Genomic DNA, 7,390 nt, shown 5'->3' with positions numbered 1-7,390 from the left:
GACCAAGCAGCTTTGACATTAAAGTAACCTGTCTGTGGTGTAGTCAGTCGCAAGTTCAGTCTTACTGAAACTAAATGTTGTAACCTCAAAGACTTTGATCGTCACTCCCACCCTCGAATCCCACTGCTAACAGGTCCCCAAGGAGGACCTTTGACCCCAACTGTTCCATCACAGTGCGGTAGTAATCCAATGCTCCTAGCATGTCTAGTTAATCTTAACACTGAATATGTTGGGGTAAATACAAGGGGGGCAATAAAGTATGCTTTCTTTCTTAAAGAAATCCAGAAATCATCCAAGCGCTCTGTTTTTACTTTGTTGATCCTTTCTGAAAATAAGATTTGTACTAAATCTTTACTTTAATTTCAGTGTTTTGAACCCTTTAACAATGCATTGCATTTTGCTGTGCTACATCGTTTCTGTTAATTACTGTTATAGTTGTACATATTATGTCAAAAAATATTTAAAATGTACTTTTAAGAAAATCCCAAATTTTACACATAATCATTACACGATGTTATTGTCACATCTCCAGGGACCCTAAAGAGGAACAGATCAAATTATATTTGAAAGTGATTATGATTCAATGTGCAGTCTGTGCAAGTTTGGTGAAAAATAACCTGTCAGAAAGAAGAACATTATGAAGTTGAAATACATTTAAAACATTTAGATGAGATAAACACAAAATCATTTGATGGTTGAAATAATGCCTCAAGAACAATTGCCACAATGAGAAAAGTGTGGTGAGTACCGGGAGTGATAGTTACTGTTTGCTATGATATAAAGACAGTAGAGTACTGTAGTTGATCCCCATGTGGGATATTCTCAAATTCAACCATTAATATTTGGAAGAAAAAAACCCCAACTTAAATTCACTCTCTTGTCCTCACCTGACCTCACTTTTTGTCTCAATATGAAGCATTGGCATTATTCCCATACCTGTCCTGCAGTTCTCCTGACCCAGATCCCGTCAATAACTGTCGACAGCGGCAGCAGAGGAGAAATAGCAGGCAGCGAACAGCTGCTAGAGGAAATTAAAAACACATCTACCACTCCCTTGTTCCTCCCTTTTCTCTTCAACAAAGCCAGATTCAGCTGCCTCCTTGTACAAAGTGCACATTACGTTTCTGACATTTCTAAAATGTATTGCAGCAATACAACAGTCCCACAAAGTACCAGACAGACATGTGACTAGGACTCTTTAGGCATCTGGCTGATAAGAAAACCACAGATCACACAGTATCAACGTTACACGCAATTTCCTCAAAGCTCCACAAAACTTGTGGTCCGAGTCCATTTTTTCATTCACTGCAGACCCTCCCCAATGTGTCTGCGGTCAGCTTAGTGAGAAATTTCTGGTATTAACTCGCTTTCAGCCACAGAAAGACGTCCGGAGAAGGTGGGAGGAGTGACAGACTTGGAAATGTTCAGCAGGAAGTACAGGCAGGGAACATGGAAAATATAAGGAGTAGGAATGCACAGGGGAACCCCAAAAATACTATCTTCTGGGGATTCAGACAAGTGTTCTAAGGGCTGAGTGAAAATTCTCAAACCTGGCGAGTCAGTGTTTAGGAACATGATTCATCTTGAACGTAAACCACTCCTCAGTCCAAGTTACCCTCAAGGTTTTACAACACAAAGAACTTGACTGAACTGAGGTAGTTTCATTGGCTTGCTTTTCAAAGTTTTTTTGTTCCATTCTGACCGGGCAGCAGATGGTAAACTACTCATATTTCTAACATCATTATCAATTGAGAAGGAAGCTGTGGTAATGCTTTACTTATTTATGTGGACCTCCAAGTAGTACAAGGACTATTCAAATCTGAGATGTGGGCGGCTGTTCAGGGGTACAGTGACAGGCTAGAGAAAGAATAGGATTAGGAGTGGGGACTGTACATTTTCACCACCAAACGTGCAGAGGCATGTCAATAACGTCTATTACATCAGCGCAATGCCTTTTAATAATTACAAAAGTGAACCCATTAATATCTGCAGACAGCATTTGCTTGCTTGTCAGTAATCTTTGGCTCATATCATTCTGGAAAGTTCATCACTCTAAGAACCTGTAGGTCTAATATTTCCCATAGGATACATTTATTATTACAATTGGTCTGCATTTACAAATGCTTATTAATATATTTTTTCACAAGCAGGTATATATCTAAAATGTGTCCCAGCACTTGTCAGTGGAACCCTTTTTATAGCCGTGGTACAAAAAGTCTTTTCTCTAATGCTACATAATCAAATCCAGTCACAGAGATGTATGTTATGCGATTGTCTGGGGACTGTCAATACATATTTCAGAAAAAAAAAAAGTTGACTTTCAGGTAGTACATGTGATAGTCCCAAGCTTAAGCCAGACCTCTACGTTCTAGTGCCACTGAGACTATGTAGCTCTACTGGAGGCACTGCTGGAGTTATTCTGCACCTATTTAAAACTAAAACTACAGACTGAGGCCATACTGTGGCTATTGGAATACCTCACACAGACCACAAGAACTGTGATTGGTCCTCTTTTCTTTTTGATCCTTTATAGAGCCATACTGAATAATAATCTACAATAGATATGTCTTTGTGGTCTGCTTTCCCCCTCTTAGCAGTAACATACTGTAGCTATGAGAGTAACTTGTTATAGCAGACAAAAAATTAAGTTGATCTCACTGCTGTGTTGACAATTCACAAAGAAGTCAGACTACTTTTTGTGCTTTTTTTGTCTCCATGTTTGTCACTCGTGTAGAAGGGTTTCATGTAAACACACTTAGATAATCCAAATACACAACCCCCAAACCAAATCGCTGGTTGCTGGAACTCCTGGCAAAACAGGAAATACAACTTCAGGGAAGCATCAAGCACAACACAACGAAGACGAGTGCGCGCAAACCAGGCAGTCGAGTTTCGCTATAGCATGAGTCATGGCACTAAATGAACAAGGAATTATAATTTGTTTTGTTGGCATGCATATAAACAACATGCTCGCATTCATCCACACACAGTGACCTCGTCATCTAATACAAAGTCAAACTGTTCGAGAGCATTGCGCGTATGTCAATTCTTTCTCATGCTGGAATATGATACAACTTATTGATAGAAGCAAAACTCTACTCTGATATATTGAAAAATCAATGGGAACAAAAACTAAATGCCATACACTTATTTCTCTTGGCAGGTGGCAGGCTGAGCCTTGTTGTGTGTAGACTGCGTGTTTCTGCTTGCTCTCATATTAAACCCAAGTAGTTTAGGGTGGGAAACGCTATAAGACCAGGGTGTGTAGCTCATTTCAAAGTCTCTGTGTAAGATCTGGTTAATGAGACGAGCTGGCATCTTCATGTGCCACATGTGTTAATGAACCACACGCACGCCTTGTGCTCTTTTATATATTGTTTGCTTTTTTTGTTTTTGTCAATATTAAAATTTGTTTTGTGTTACACTATGGCTGATCTTGCGGTTTATGGATTAATGTCTTTTCCCACTTTTCCCGTTATTTTGCCAGATGGACAGAACAGAAAGGAGAAGGGTGTGGCAACAAACACTATAGCAGTGTGTCCACTTCTCACTGGGTGGCCTGTGTCCAGGTTGTTTGTCGATGGAGTGTCACAGCAGCAGTTCACAATGCAACCGTGAAATAAGAGCCGCACACAAATGGTGTACATCTGAGCATCTAATGCATACTGCATCCTACTGCTGCCACCCACTAACCACTTAGAGCCGTGGTTTTGCTCTGATGCTTTTTATAAAACACAGACCTGGAAAACGTGGCGAACAGGTGTTGTACATACTCAGCAGCAGCTGAAGGTTTAACACTCGGTAGAAACTCGCACCCCTCCAGACCTTCCACCAATGAAGAAATTCACTCCGCCCAGTTTGTTCTCCTGTCGGTCGCTGAGCACTGACAATCAAATATTGACAGAAGGCTGGCTTGGGCCTTGCCATTGTGCACTATCCCATCACCTTGGACTTTAGTTCCAATCACTGCAGCATATGAACCAAAACTGCACTACCCATTTTGGTTTGTGACTAAAAAGCAAAGAAGCTCTCTTTATCTGGTAAAATTCTAAGATCAACATCTCGACTTTCAGTGCTGTGATTCACACAGTGAGTTTGAACAAGATCATCATTTCTGATGAACTAAACTCAAACATACAGAATTAGGCTTTGGCTCACTTGGTACAGCTAGTCATCTTCTAATTCCAAGGGTAAAGGTTCAATCCCCATCTCACATTATCTAAGATATCTCACCAAAACAAACAATGAATTTGTTTGCCTGTCCATAAAATTAAATCAACAAGTAGCCTATGCTTGAAGAATGGGTAAAGAAGCAGCCTCACAGCCATCACCGAGGCTCATCAGTGCCAGTCCAGATGGTTTAAAGCTTGTCTGTACCGTCTCTACCTCCACTGTGCTGACCTGAACGGAGCCATCTGTTTAACCAACCACCTTGTGCCAAGCCAAACCAGGCCAGGCCAGGCCAGGCCCAGAGCAGGCATGCTTCTTTAAAGATGAAAAGAGTTTGTTTTGGATATTATTCACATTCACTCTTTCCAGCCACCGTCCTTAAGCAAAACAGTACTTTAATATGTATGAAATGGATAATGCACTATCGTCCTGCGAACCCAGACCAGTTAATTTCATGAAATATGTGGTTTTATGAGAATGAGATGATTCAACTGTAGCTTGAGTTATAAAATGTGACAAGCATGAAATGCAGATGTAGCACTTCAAGCAAAGTGCAGCAATGGGAATGTACACAGAGGTCCATTTCCTCCAGAGATGGTGAATACTTGAGTGAACAAGGATCTTTTATGAGATGGTAACGAGTCTTCATAGTTTCCTAAACTCATCAGAGCATCTGTGCTCAGTGGGACAACATGCCGCCATTATACTGTCGACTGCTTTTAAAGTGGAGGTGTGCTAAATAGCTTATAAATATTGAAAACATGCATAGAAAAAAAAGAATGGCCTTTTTAAGATCAGATCAATCAGTGAATCTCATCAATGTTCTTTTCCCCTGCTTCAGCGTCCATCTGATAATCTGGATGAAAAGCCCAATTTATTCACTATCCCAACACTGGGCTCCCCTGAACACAGACTCTTCCAGGCAGCTCTCCTTTTCAGTGCTAGAATCAGCCTTAGTTAATTATAAATCTCACCCTGTCCTCCCCCCAGAATAAATGCATTAGATAAGAAGAAGCATTAAGAAAAACAGAAGGAGGAAGAAAATCCGGCAGGTATTGGAAAGAAAAGGTCAGATATTGAGACGACATAAGAAGAGGACACAAAAAGGTCTGTTTTGGGGGGAAAGGAGTGAAATAAGGACTGGGATGTAAATGTGGGAGCGTGGCTGACCCCAATTCTGCCATAACTCCTCTGTGAGAGAAGGAGGGGAGGAGTCTAGACGTAAACCGACAATGACAGGGCCGCTGTTGCTGCTGCTTCAACAATGCACCCCCACCACTGAATCGGTCTTTACTTGTTCCTGCCCCTCAACCCCCACTGCTCTTCTCTTTGCACTTCCACTTGTATTGAGGACAAAAAAAGTTGCTGCATAGAAACCTCCTACATTTGAACGCATCATACTGGAACTGTAGAATCTGAAAGTAATGTGCCTCGTTTAGTTTTGTTAATGGTGTGGTCTGAATTTCTCTGTGCAACCCATCCATGCATGTGAAAAAAACAGCAAAGAGCCTGCACATCAAGAATGCAAGGAACGTGGCATTATGAGCCTGTTTTATTAAGAGGGCTAGTCCAAGAGTGTGTGTGTGTGTGTGTGTGTGTGTGTGTGTGTGTGTGTGTGTGTGTGTGTGTGTGTGTGTGTGTGTGTGTGTGTGTGTGTGTGTGTGTGTGTGTGTGTGGCATGTGATGCTGGCAGCGAGCTGGGGAGGGGATGAACAAGCTGAAGAGAAGACTAGAGTTGGACCCCTGGAGCAGAGGCCAGTCCTGCACAAAGTAGTCTGGAGGGGACAAATAAACATGCCTGCCTGCCCTGGCTTTGAGTGCTTGAAGGGCTAAAAGGTTTAGGACTTACTTTAAACCACAGTTGGGCTGCTCCACTGGTGTGTTTATGACCAGGAAACTGCCTCAGAACTCTGACACATGGCTTTCAACAACTCACTGCGAAATGAGCATATGAACAGATGGACATGAAAATGCACCTACTTATCGGACAAATCATGCAGATCCAAACAATAGTAAATTTAAGAAGCCAGGGTGAGAAGATGCAGACAACATTTCAGGACGGTAAGACAAAGAGCAGCCGCGAGCAACAAGCTATCAACTCACTCTGGGAAGAGGATTTAAAGCACTAAGCTCACCGTTTTGGCAGGAGGCCCTGAGATGGTGTGCTAAGTGGGTTAAAGCATACCCCAAGTCTCATAATCGCTTCGGCCTCCCCTCCACCTCCCTCCATCTCACTCTGTCTGCCAAGCCTAGCCGAGGGAAGCAATTTCATCCCAAAGCAGAGTTGGAGATGCAGCGGTAGACCAAGTTAGATTAAATGTAAAAGACATGCATCAAAAGGTAAGCATGCACCTTCATCTGGAGATATTCATATACAATGACCAGATGGGGGACAATGGCCGAGTCCCCTGAAGGCTGGTGAATATTATTTTACAAGGGTCTGCTGCTCTTTCCTTCACAGCTACTGTCAGTCTTGTGTGTCCTGTTCCCTCTCCCCAACATATCTCCTTCAGTGATGACATATTCTTGTGTGTGTGTGTGTGTGTGTGTGTGTGTGTGTGTGTGTGTGTGTGTGTGTGTGTGTGTGTGTGTGTGTGTGTGTGTGTGTGTGTGTGTGTGTGTGTGTGTGTGTGTGTGTGTGGCTACAACTTTTCATCTGCATCACTCTTCTTATTAATCAGCGTGAGCTTAAAAAAAACACTTCACACTGTCTACACAGAGTCCTTATCTAACAATTGGCAGCGCACACAAACACATCCACCCCCAGTTCTCACACAACACCATGAGCCAGACAGTGAGGTAACATGAGTCTGGTGAAACTGAAGCGCTGTAGCCCAGCAGGGCCGAGCACAGTCCCAGGCCCCAGAGAGACCAGGCACTGTTTGCCTGCAGGACTAGTGAGAGCAAACAGAGTACAGTAGGTCCATTGAGACTGAGCTGAAACACAGGAGTGTAGAAAGCACTGACGACGCTGAGAGAAAAGGGAAACAAAGAATGCAGCCGGGTGTACAGGGATATTAAACCTGGGCAAACAGAAGCAGAAGTAAATCTCAAAGGCGACTGTAGAACTGTGCAAATGCATGCATGGACAATAGATGTAAAAAAAGAAAGAAAAAAAAAAACTTTAGTCAGGCTCATCTTTTCTTCAAAACTCACTAAAGGCTGGTTAAAATGATTATAGCCAACTGATTGCTATGTAACTTCTTCTTAAATGATGGTT

This window comes from Lipophrys pholis, assembly GCF_963383615.2.
Source record: "Lipophrys pholis genome assembly, chromosome: 3".
In the NCBI taxonomy this organism is placed as follows: Eukaryota; Metazoa; Chordata; class Actinopteri; order Blenniiformes; family Blenniidae; genus Lipophrys; species Lipophrys pholis.
This window is presented reverse-complemented; position numbering follows the sequence as displayed.